Source organism: Equus caballus, chromosome 6, assembly GCF_041296265.1.
Source record: "Equus caballus isolate H_3958 breed thoroughbred chromosome 6, TB-T2T, whole genome shotgun sequence".
Classification (NCBI taxonomy): Eukaryota; Metazoa; Chordata; class Mammalia; order Perissodactyla; family Equidae; genus Equus; species Equus caballus.
Window position 1 is genome coordinate 41,048,526 of NC_091689.1, and position 12,646 is coordinate 41,061,171.

The 12,646-nt window shown below is 51.0% G+C and overlaps 1 protein-coding gene across 9 annotated transcripts in view; it reads right to left on the reverse strand.

Annotated features, from left to right (window-relative positions):
• CACNA1C (calcium voltage-gated channel subunit alpha1 C) overlaps nt 1-12,646 on the reverse strand; it is a 680,405-nt gene that overhangs the window by 58,330 nt on the left and 609,429 nt on the right. The gene's annotated exons all lie outside the window — the stretch shown is intronic.

A 12,646-nucleotide genomic window follows, 5' to 3' on the forward strand; every position in this document is an offset into this window, starting at 1 on the left:
CCTAAGTGGGAGGGACTGGGAGGCATATGTTTTCCCTACACTCTCTGGAGTGTGACAGCTTAGTGTTAACTAGAGGCAATAAGGGTTTGGGGGCTAATGGAGGAAGAAGGGTACGAAAAAAATCATAGACTTTTTCTCTTATGAAAGTTTGGCCTGGAGCCAGGTTATCCCTGACACTCCTCCTTTCCCTCGTGACGGGGTCCCAGACTCGAGGGTAGAAGTCAGGGGTAGGGGAAGAACTTTCCCGGCTCTCCCTGTGTGGCGAACCAAACCTCTTCATGTCCAACTCCTCAGAGCCAAGCAGGGCTGATCATCCAGGAGGGATGATGTTTTTAGGGCTGGAAGCCTCTCCCTTGCCATGCCTAAACCACACAGATTCAGTGGATGTCCCCTTTCAAATTCCCAGCTGCTAGGAATGAGTTCAGAAGAAGGGCCCTTCCTCTAGCCATCCTGGAGAAGGCCTCTTGTGCATCCATCCAAGCTGATGAACAACTGCTCCTGCGATCTGCGGCTGCTTCTACCTCAGAATAACCCACTCTCCCGAGTGCTGTCGGCCCTCCGCTCACCGGCTGGCACAGGCAGAGTAAACACAGACCAAATTGCTATTAGCTTCAGCGAATCACTATTAGGAAGGAAGAAGTGCTGCAAAAGCACCATATGATGCATTTCCCAGGCGCAGATTTTGGATTCTCCTCTCTTTTGGATTATCTGTGCCCTGATTCACTCCCTCATTGGAGCTATTCTAAGTTGAAAGAGGCAGTGTATGGGTTAAGGGCATCAGAGGTAGGGTGTCTGGGTTCATATCCTCGGGCACTTACGAGCTGGGTAACCTTGAGCAAATAACCTCTCCTTGCCTCAGTTTCCCCACCTTTAAAATGGAATAACCACAGGGTTCTGATGAGGATTAGATGCGACAACACGAGTAGAGCACTTAGACCTGTGCCTGGGCTGGAGTGCGCTCTAAGAAGTACCGGCTATCGCCACGGTTAATGAGAGTTGACTGGCCTCTCTCCTAGTTAAATAGGATTCACAGACTCAATTTTGGGGGCGGGATTGAACAGAGGGGAAGGCAGAGACCAGGCGTGTGGAGGAAGAGAGAAGAAGCCAAAGGTTCTGGAATCTTGAGCTCTCCTTTAGTCTGTCTCTAAGGCCTTTTCTGCCCCTCTTGAGTCACCAGTGGGTAGTGTGACCATCCTGAGACTCTTGAATGAAATCTGGCTGGTACCATTTTGAGATTGGTGACAGTATGCAAGTTGTGATGGCTAAATTTTGTTAGACTCAAGTTCATGTAGACAGCTAACTGCCACCTTCTCAGAAACCACTGTTGCTCCTAGGGAAGACCCAGGTCCCTCCTCCTCTGGCTAGAGAGCTGGGAAGAGAGCAGTGGGCTGCCCAGCGGGCCTGTTTGCTGTCTCTGACCCCAGAGAGCACGCCTCCTGCAGAGGGGTCAGGCACACGCCTTTGCCCTTGAATTCTGGGTTCTCAGCTCCTTCCCTGCCCAGAGCAGAGGTCTCCCTTGGGATCATCTCAGAGGCAACACAAGCTTTAAAACAGGTTGGCGGTCAGGAGCCACAAGAAAATCTGCACACCTGCGATTGTGCTGTCTCTTCTCAGGCGGCAAAAGTCACTTTGCCAGCATTACTTGTATTTGTCCTCTTCTCTATTCCTTCCCGCCCAACTTCATCATCCATCTCCGATGGGTGCAGCAAAGAGAAGCAAAAGAACACAGAGGAGGTGGTCAGGAAACAGGACCCCTGGTGGGGAAGCTGACTCTGGCAGTGCAGTCTGCCCAGGGGTCTGTACCCTGAGACCGTTTCCTCCCAGGGACACATGGAGCTCCAGAGAGTGCTGATGTGGGAGACCTGAGCTGAGACTAGAATGGGCCTGCAGGAACCGAGACAGAGTGGGAAGGGACAGATGATGGCAAGGGAAGGAAGAGTGTATGAGAGGATGGAAGACTCAACCGCCCAGAGATGGAGACGGCTGGGAAACGAAGGGATTACAGAAACGACGTGAGAAGAAAATGGTGAGAAGGGTATTAACAGGAAAGGTCACTTAAGGTAGATGGCAGGAGAGGAGAGGGGCAGGAGGAGAGGAAAACCCACACACACGGTGGAAAGTGGGGAGAAGGGGAGAGGAGAGAGAGAGAGAGTATGAGAGGAGGTGAAGCAGGATGGAAAGCTCCCAGAGTCAGGCCCAGGGCCTCAGAAGTGTCTGCAACTTGGGAGAGCAGCAGAGCCCACGGAAGCCAGAGGAAGGGGTCAAGGCCACCTCGTGGAGGCAGGGCCTAAAATGGGAGGGAAGGGGCAAAAGATGGCTTGTCCTTAACCCAAGGAATGCGGTCCCTGAAAGAGAGCAGGAGCCCCTGCTTGAGTGAGCAGCATTTGGGAGCCAGGCCAAGAAGCAGGCAGCCGTGCAGAGGGTCGGTGGTGGTGGGGAAACAGTGCCCAGTTGTTGGAAACACATCTTTCCCGGGTCTCAGTTTGTGGACCTGAGAGATGGGGGAGAGCTGAATGAACCAGGGAGGAGCTGAAAGCAGCTGGCAGTGCGGCAGCAGCGGCGATGTCTCAGTGTGAGTCTGTGAAGAGTCAACCCCATGGACCATCGCGGAACACAATGGTAACTGACACCAAGCAGAGATAATATAAATTGTATTACATTAGGATGCCATTTAGACATAACAATAATCATAGAAATCAGTGGCATCTAACAGAGCACACAGCTGCTCCCGGCTCCCTGGCAGCCTGGGCGGCCATGAGGATCTCTGCCTTCCTCTGTCAGCTCCCACCCTGCGATGTGTTCATTCAGAGGTGCCTGGAGGCTCACTCTGCATGGACAGCCTGGCGAGGGGGTGGGGGCGGTTTGAGGGGGGTGGACAAAGGGCAGGAGCAGGCAGGGGGCCAGGGATAGGGGCTGTCCTTGCCCCTGGTGAGAGGAGGCCCCCGGTGGGTGGTTGTCATGGGGGCTCTTCTCACAATTGTTAGAGAAACGCACACTTGGAACAGGACACCTTTTACGCTGATTTTTTCTTTGGAATTAAGCTTTTTCTTCCCCAGGAAACTTTCAAAGACCCTCATTCATTTATTGGTCTCACCAACACAGAAGGAGCACTTACTAGGTGCCTGGAACTGTGCAAAGCGTGGGTGTGCAAACTGAAGCACATCTGATGCTTGCCTTCCCCACGGGGAGCAGATGGCAACAGGGTTATCAGCTAAGCTCCTTCTGAGGACCGCGGGACGTTCTCTCTCTGCCTCAGTTTGCACTTGAGTAGCCTGCAGGATCCCGATAGCTGCTTCATGCCACTAATGCTGGAAGCGAGCTGATTTCTGCCAAGGGCTCCTCCAGACTAGGGTGTTGACTGGATGGATTCCCGTGGCAGGGCTAGGCTGGGCAGGTGCACTGCAACGAATGCCGGCAGCTTGAAGTTCAAATGAACATCACCAGCACACTTTGGGGGAGAGGGAAGCAGAGAACAGGCAGCGCTGGGAGTGGGTGAACAAGGAGGAGCAGTCCCACCCCTCCCTTCTGAGAACGAGCTCCGGCAGTGGCAGCCCTCCTTGGTCTGCTTGCCTCCAACCTGGCAGTCTCATCCTATGGTCCCCATGCCCTTCAGGACCTAATGGGCTGACCCCTCCATAGCAAAGGGGCAGGTATGACCCAGCTGGGATGGTTGGAGCCAATCCCCTGTGTCCACTTCAGTAAACAGAACGTGCATGGGATGCGCAACTGCCCTCGCTTGCAGAGCTGAGCCTCGAGCTGGGCAGGTGCCACCGCAGCCCGGCTTCCCTCTGTCACGCAGGAATAATCACCGCCCACGCCCTCAGGCGGTCTCGGAGGTTATCTGAATTCACACAGGACGTGTTCGGGGCCTCCTGGCTGTCGTGATCGTCCCTCCGGCTGCTGTGGTTTGAGCCTTGGCCCTGCTGGCGGCCTTCCTGCACCATGGAAGAGCCCCTCCCCTACAGCAGCGGCTGGGAGAGCTGGTGCTGCCCCAGGTCTGGCGGGTGGGGGCTAACGCCGCAGCCCTGCAGGTTTGGGGATCCCGCGTCCCCCTCCCAGCCTCGGGGGCGTGTCCCAGTTTCTTTCCCAGTGGCAGGGATGGAGAGGGGAACCAGTGTACTTTCCTACCAGGCTTCTTTACACAGCGTGAATAGTTTTCCACATTAAATATTAAATATAATAGCTAATACTATCTTGCCCACACGAAGGCTTTATGCAAGTCATGTAATTATTTTTTATCATTCATAGTGACTTGTAAGCTCTCGAGTGCCAGGCAGGAAAGAAACCTGTCACAATGTTGCAACAGTAGCAAATCCCTGAGTAGGAGAGCAGCGGTGGGGAGGCCTCTCCCTCACAGAGCCCGTTTGTGCCTGTCTGCGGGCGCTGTTCCGCATCAGGTACCCTGTGGGCATTCCGCAAATAAATAATAATCAGGGTAATGCCAACTCACCAATCAGGCGGCTACGAATCAGGCAGGGGCTACTCGCGCAGCACCTGCCTCTTGCCTCAGCACTGAAGCCGGCGGCCGGGGCGGGGCCGAGCGGTCAGCCATCTGCCGGCTGCCTCCCTCCTTCTCCTCTCTTTACTCCCTTGAACTTGACATACATAAGTGGTGACTTTCTGGGTCGAGGGGGTTCCGCTGATGGTGGGAGACACTGGCTTCTTAATAGTTTGAATACCAAGTAAAATTAAACCCGAGGCTGAAGGAAGCCCTACCCGAGCTTAAGGCCGCGGTTCTCGAGGGGGGAGTGCACTGCCCTCTAGGGGGCGTTTGGGGCTCTGCAGGGGCTCCGCCGTGATTCCGGGGATGTAGGATTTAGCTTTGAGCGGTGGGGCCCAGGGTGCCAAATGTTCTGCTCTGCGTGGGACAGCTCTGCCGGTGAACTGTGGGTGTCCTATGTGACCTCTGACAGACACTGATGTAAGGTGCCACATGCAAAAAGGCTTGGCAGTTATAACTGATCTTGAGTTTTTATTCTTAGGTCTCGTACTTCTGCTATTTCATTAACCTCTACTTTTTGTGTGGAATGAATTCTTCTACTAAGGACAGACTTGTCCCATTATACTATAATTTAGGAATTATATGTATTTCTTTTACATTACATGTATAGATATGAATTTTCTATACATAAAGATTTGTTTCCTATGAATTTTATTTAAGAAAAATTAAGGAGGTATTCCAAAGCATTTGTTACAAAAAGGGAGCTTTGGTTCTAAAAGGATTGAAGGCAACTAGCTTAAAAGAATGTCCACATTCATTGTGACGTTATTTACAATGGCCAAGAAATGGAAACAACCTAAATGTCCATCAATGGATGATTGGATAAAGAATGGAAAAATGTGGTGTGTGTATATACATATATATGTGTGCAGTGGAATATTATTCAGCTATAAAAAGAAGGAAATCTTGCCATTTGTGACAGCATGGATGGACCTTTAGGGCATTGGGCTAACAAATAAGTCAGAGAAGGACAGATACCGATGATCTCACTTATATGTGGAACCTAAACAACAACAATAAAAAAGCCCGAGCTCACAGACACAGAGAACAGATTGGCGGTTGCCAGAGACGGGGGTGGGGGTGGTGCAATGGGTGAAGGGGGTCAACAGGTACGAACTTCCAGTTATAAGTAAGTCTTGGGGATGTAACGTACAGCATGGTGACTACGGTTAATAATACTGTATTGCATAGTTGAAAGTTGCTAAGAGATTAGATCTTATAACTTCTCTCACAAGAAAAAAATTCTGTAACTGTATGGTGATGGATATTAACTAGACCAAAACAAAAAAGAATGTCTAAGTTTCCGTACAACTTTTAAAAAAGAAATATTCTTGCTTGCTCTTGGGGTTGAATTATCCAAGAGACGTTCATATTTCTAATGGTAGTTTTATCTACTCTGAACTTTGGCCATCAACCAGCGACTGAGGACAACCTCGAGCCTCAGGTTCTACTGAAGGCTCCCCAGACTGTTCCTCAGATAAACATTCCCGAGATGCTCTGACAGGACGCTTCTTCGGGCAGAACTGCCCCTCGCATCGTTGGCCCCACCCACGCAATCCTCGAGGTCAGTTTTGTCTCATGAATCGTCGTGAGGCCCCTGCAGATTTCCAAAACTGTGTTCTGTGGAACATTAGTTCTGTGAGACAAAAAAACAGCGAAACAAAACAAACAAACCCAAAACAAAGATCTGGTCCTCCAATAAGGCTGCAAGGGTCTGGGCTCAGAGCTTTGGCTCAGCTCTGACCTGGGGCGATCTCAGAGCACAGCATACATCAAAGGCTCGAGTCTCGCACTGAAGAAACCTGTCTAATTATGTTTTAGGCAGGATTTCCTGAATTTAGGGGACCACGTTAGGGCCTCTGAGCGCCACCCCGGATGGCAGCTCTGTAGGCGTTCCTGGCCACTCCCTTAGTTTCCATCTCTGCTTTCCTCCCCAGCAAACTCTTAGACGGGAGGCTTGGGGGTGGGTGGCTGGAGAACTGAAGGGGGTTTCTTCATAGGATGTTAGAGCTGTAAGCCAGGGGCTGGAATCATTTTTGTGAGGAATGAAACAGGAGGCCAGCTTCAGTGTGCTCTCATTCAGGGGACATTTACAAGCACCTGATAGGTACAAAGTGCTACTGGGTTAGCATCTGGAAGGATACAAAGACAGTAAGAGTCCTGCTCAAAGACTGTTTGGAGCCAGCCAGACTCTTCATCCTCACCCTCACAGCCACCTCGCCATCACACTACGTCATGGCTCTGCGACCTCTCTCCATTTCTACTGCTGTCACCTGTGTTTCCAGGAACAGGCTCCTCACTGCACCCTTCTGGCCCCACGCCACTCCGTTCTTCACTAAGCAGTCAGCATGCTGGTTCACAAACATAAATCAGAGTGTGTAATTCCCTGGGTAAGGCCCCTGCTCCCTGTGGGTTCTGAGGGCAGTCAGACCTTACAGATCCCAAAGGACCTGCGTGCTCTGGCCCAGCCCACCCTCCGCCACTCACTGCTCTCAGTTCCCAGAACAAGCTGAACTTGCCCCTGCCTCGGGGCCTTTGCTTTTCCCTCTGCATGAAATGCTCTTCTTCTGGCTCCTGTTCAACCTCCAGGTCGGTTTGACAGGCACTTGCCTGACCACCTTATCTAAAAATGGGTGCCTCTTTCCCCACTGCTCTCCCTGGGGTGGCCTCTCCTCCAGCACAGCCCCTGCCCTATTCTGTAAACTTTTTGTTTATTAGCATCTCCTGCACACACTGTGAGCCCTGGAAAGATGGTACCATGTCTCAACATCATCACTGAGGTGCTCAGTAACTATTTATTGAAAGAAAAGATGGAAAACATAGTGCTCATGAGTGGCAGTTACAGAGGGGCACCTTCAGTTCAGTATAAAGGAGGGTTCCCACCAAAGCTGCCTCTTGAAATAGGGAGTCTCTTACAGCAGAAAGCAGAGTGTTTAGAGATTTCTACACTGATGGAAGATCAATGATCTTAACGGTGTTTTCTGACATTAACAGTCAGACTCTCTTTTCCTTGTTTTCCAGTTCTAGTTCTCATTCATTCATTCATGCATGCATTAAACTTTCGCTAAATGCCTCTCATAGGACACAAAAATGCACAGGAAATAGTTCTGGCCTTCAAGGAATTTAGCAATCTAATTTTTGTCTCCAGAACTTGCAAATCTTCCCATTGCAAGTGTTAAGTGTCCTGCCCTCCTTGCTTCTGGATGTTACCTAATTTAAAGTGTAGGAATTAATACAAAATGGTATAACGTCTTTATTCATTGCTTCTTTTTAAGTAGGAATAGGAATACCAGGTTGACCGTCAGGTTTTCTGGTAATGAATGAGATGATGAACTGGCTGCTCTACAAGACCCAAGGTAGGCCCAAATCAGGGAATTCTGCTCTGAAAAAGGCAATCGGGACAATGCAGTGCTCATCAGCCTACTTGTAGTCACTGTTGTCTCCCGGTCCCAAGCACACACTGCCCGGTACGTCAGGTGCTCAATGCGATATTTATTGAGTTGTTGGTGAACTTTAGCCTGCAGCAAAACACTAGCCAAACAGCACATAGGCAAAGGGTTCTTGAAACAAATAACCTGAAGAATGAGAAGGCCTTGAGACAAAAAGGAGAGAAAAAGGTAAAAACAGAGCTCAAATCTTGTAAAGCCCAGCAATGGCTTGCATTAGCCACAGGAAAAGCGAGTGATGGTTTTAGATGTTAGGAGCATGGTCTCTGCTGTGTCTTACATAATCCATCTTCAAGGATGTGTTAAGATGAGCCTGGAAATTACACTATGGTGTTAGGCAGAAATCTGGCTGAAAGGATAGAATAAACGAGCTCAGGATGAGAGATGACAGAATGCCAGAACTGCAAAAGGACCAATTTAAAATGGAAATGGACAAGAAGGGCAGAAGCTGAAGATCCTTTGGTTCTGAGTTAGGGTGGGTGCAGAGTCCCCAGGCTGAGGGGTCTTGCTGGATGGCACCTTCCCCAGAAGCCTTAGTAACCGTTCAGACATTCCTACAGTCTGAACGTTTGTGTCCCCTCAGATTCACATATTGGAGTCCTTACGCCCAAGGGGATGGCGTTGGGAGGTGGGCCTTTGCGGGATGATTAGGTCATGAGGGTGGAGCCTTCAAGAATGGGATAGCGCTCTTATAAGAGAGACCCCACAGAACCCCTCGCCCCTTCCACAATGTGAGGGCACAGTGAGAAGGCGCCAGCTGTGAACCGGGAAGAGGACCCTCTCCAGAGAAACTGACTGCGCTGGCACTTTGATCTCAGGCTTCCAGTTCCAGCACGGTAAGAAATAAATATTTTGTTGTCTATAAGCTACCCACTCTGTGGTATTTGTTGCAGCAGCCTGAACGGACTAAGACAGACATAATCTCACTCAGTCTCACCACAGTCTGCTAGGCCAGTCTTCCTGCTCCACCGAGAAACTGAGACAGGGAGGGACAGCTCAGGCAGGAACTCTACACCTTACCTGCCCACCCCAACTCCTTCAAGGGGATGGGAGGTGAGAGCCAGGCTTCCTGGTTCTTAATCTACCAGAATTTTCTCTCTTGGGGGGATCTGGGATGATTAAGCAAAGAAATGAAGTGAAATTTGCTTTGTGAAAAATAAAGCCTTGTAAAAATGATTGCATCATGCAGAAATGCATGGTTACCATAAAATTGTTAGAAGGGGAAGTTATTGACTAGTGGTGCAGTTAGAGCCAGAGAGAAAGTTGGAGAGAGATTTTAGCTGGCAATGTAATTATCTCGTAAAAACAAACCAAGTTTCTAGAAGACTCTCAGCTTTCAAGAAGAGGAAATGCCTCGGTGTGCAATCTTTCCTGCTGATCATCTCACTTCCTCCCTCCTTCTCCTGGTCCTTTACTGGGCTCTAAAGCAAGAGTCCTGACATTTCTCTCAAGAGCTCTCAGGACAGCGTGTGGAAGCGGGAGCCTCTGCTGCCCGTGGAGGGAGCCCAGGCCTGATGGCGTCCTGCCTGCGGGGCGCCCTGGCTCCTCGGTTGCAGTTACTGGTGCATTTAGAGGAATTCTGGCCCTGCCATTCTCCTCACTCCGTCTGCCCAGGCTCCCTCAGGGCTGCTGTGGGGTCTCCAGACCTCCCATGCTGATCAGCAGCTTCTCTAACCGGGGTCATGCATCCCTTTCTCCTGTGCCTCTGTTTCTGTCAGAATTGGCAATATTTCAGAACCTATCTTTTGGCACACCCCTCACTGGACTTCCTTAGGGGACAAAGGGGGACAAAATATCTGATTTTGAAAGTTAATGAAAACCGTAATCCAAATACGATGACGCCCGTTCTGAGTAGGAAAGTCGGCCAGGCACACAGCCAGTAAAAATGGTTACTCCTCCCTGGACCAGACAAGTAAATCTGCTGCTTGACTTGGGCTTCAGTCACCTGCTGAGGTGCTCTCCCAGCCTCTCCACCTGCCTGGTGAATGTTGGGAGTGGGTCCCTTTCCTGGGAGCAGCTCGCTCACGGAGGATGTGGAAGTGCCTAGACCAGTGGGTCCATGCCTGAACAGTGTGGTCCTTCAGACTCAGAAGCCCCCTTTGCACCTCTCCAGGGCACGGGTCCCCTGGAGGACCCCCAGCTGGCTGGAGGATGTGGACCATAATGTCTTCAGGTCATGTGAGGAAAGTTGTTTGCCAAAGAGAAACCAGATGCTGCATCTCTAAGGAAAGAAGGTTCTAGACACGGATAAAGCTGACAGAATAGACTGAGGATTTGGGCTGCAGAGTTTCTTTGCTGAAGCAAGTGTTCTCCTTGAGTGTTCCCTGGGCACCCGCCTCCCCATTCCAGCCTTCCTGCTGCCTGTCCATGTGTGAAGTTAGAGCCCCACCCAGGCCCTCCTGTCTCCCTTTTGCCACAAGCCCAATGGAAAGAAGTTAGTTCCGTCTTCACCATACCCTCAGGCTATCTCAAATGCTCCTCACCTTGACAGGACCTGTACCCACCCACGTCAGGGCCAACAGTCCTTCCCAAGAGAAATAAAACATTCCTAAGAACAACAGAGTATGCAGAGAAAAGATCGCTCTGGGGCCTTTGGAAGCCTGCTATCTGCTGCACCATGCAGGCAGTTAGTAACAGGAGGGAGGCTGCCTTTGTGCGTGGGAGGTCCAAGGCCAGCAACACTCTCCCAGGCTTAGAGACTTTCAGACACAAAGCAGACGCCCAGGTTCAAGACCCCACCATGCAGTTCACATTCGAGAGCCTCCTGGCTCATCCCTCTCACGGCTCAGGTGCTGCTCATGTGGGTGAGACCTGAGCAGGGCTGTGCCCAGGGCTGTGCTGTGGGGAATGGCTCCAAGAAGAGACCACATTTGACCGCCATGATCCTGAGCAGCTCTGATCCTAGTGGCATCTTGTTAACCAGGCTCCCTTCCTGTTATGACTCATCTCTTGCTCCAGCCAAGGGAGCTGCTAAGGGGCCATCTATGGACTCCTCAGGACAACAGTCTGAGAAAAGGAGGAACCAGCTTTTTTGTCAGCATCGGCCATGATTGCCAACCTCCCCCCTTTCTGCCTCTCTGCTCTCTGAGAAGCAGCCAAGGCTACATGTCCTCTTTCCTGAAAGATAACAGGGGCTTCAAAAAAGCCCCAAAGCAGAGAAAATATGCTGTCAGCTGAATTACTGCCCCACTGTTAGCTGACACTATGAAAATGTTGGCCACATCCTCTGTGTCTGGGGGCAAGGAGTTACAGCCCCAGACAGTTTAGATAGCTTGCTGCCAGGCACACAGGAGCCTCCAGTAGAGGCCAGTGGGCAGGGCGAGGATGCCAGGTGGAGCTGGGTTGAGAAACAATGTGGCTGGAAGGCTGGCACCCACTTTGGAAGTGGAATCAAAGCTATCAGGCAGCAAGTCTCTGGCCAGCAACTGAGATGTGCAAGGACAGGGTTCTGCCTCCCGGGGAGGGTCAGGTAAGAACCAGGTAGTGGTTAGGGCGCTCAGATTTCAGTTTCACTAGGGCACTAAGATACTAATCAGGAAACCTAGTCAAAAGTCCAATGGACTGGGAAAAAGAGCCACAGGGTGCCCCAGGGCTCAGCAGAGACACACCCTATACTCAGCCTACAGCAGCAAGACTAATTCCAGACCACACCTGCCAGTGCACTGTCTGCCTTCCTTAGGATCAGTTCAAGAACTGAGCGGGCAAGGATCCTCAGGGAAAGAGCCTCAGCACTTGGAGCTGACGAGGACTGGGAAATCCAGGGATGGCTGGGAGATCTGACCAAGTCAGGAGAAAATCCACACGGGGGATCCCAGGGCAAGAGACTGTCCAACCCTGTCAAGAGGGCTTCCACTATTAGGAGCCCATTTCTAGTAGAAAATTATGAGCTGGAGAAAGAGTAGGGCAGATGAGAGAAGTCATTTGGCTTCATGAAGCCAGAGCAGCTGGGCTGAAGAAGCCAAGACAGACAGACAGGGCATGGCAGAACTGGGAATGTCATGGGAAAGAAGCAGTGTCTAGAGCTGGGTTCCTCGGTGTAGCAGCGGCCAGCCACATGTGGCTATACAAATTTAAGTTAATTTAAATACATAAATTAAAACATCAATTCCTCAGCTGCACTAGCCACATTTCAGGTGCTCAAAAGGCACAGGAGGCTAGTGGCTATTTGACAGACAGTACCTATGCAACATTTTCATGACTGTAGAAAGTTCTATTCGATAGTGCTGGTCTAGAGGCCTCACCTCATCCCTTAGGTTTGAAATGCCTTTGTGCCCTACTTTGTCCTGCAACCTGAAAGGGAGCCCAGGCCTCAAGTGCTCTTATTCCAGAAGCTGGGGCAGGAAGGCTGCTGAGCCCTCACTGTGGTTCCATTCACCTCTCTGGACTATTCTCAGGCTGAGAGAAAGCTGAGAAGGGAAGCCAAGGTTTTGATCCCAGAGAGCTGCCAGGGCCAGTCCCCACCAGTGTCCTCCCTGTGGGGATACGAAGAGGCAGTGAGAACTGGCTGCTCCCTGAGTGGGCAGCAGCCAACGGAACAAGGTAAGTCTCAGAAGCAGCAGTCCCTGCTTCCTCCCCCATCGCCCTTGCTGAGTCATTGTCACAGCAAATCCCAGGCAACTAAGTCAATCATCACCCCTTCTGGTACTAACACCTGTAGCTGCCAGCGTGACTAGCACTGCTGGAGCCGGGCTTCTGCCTC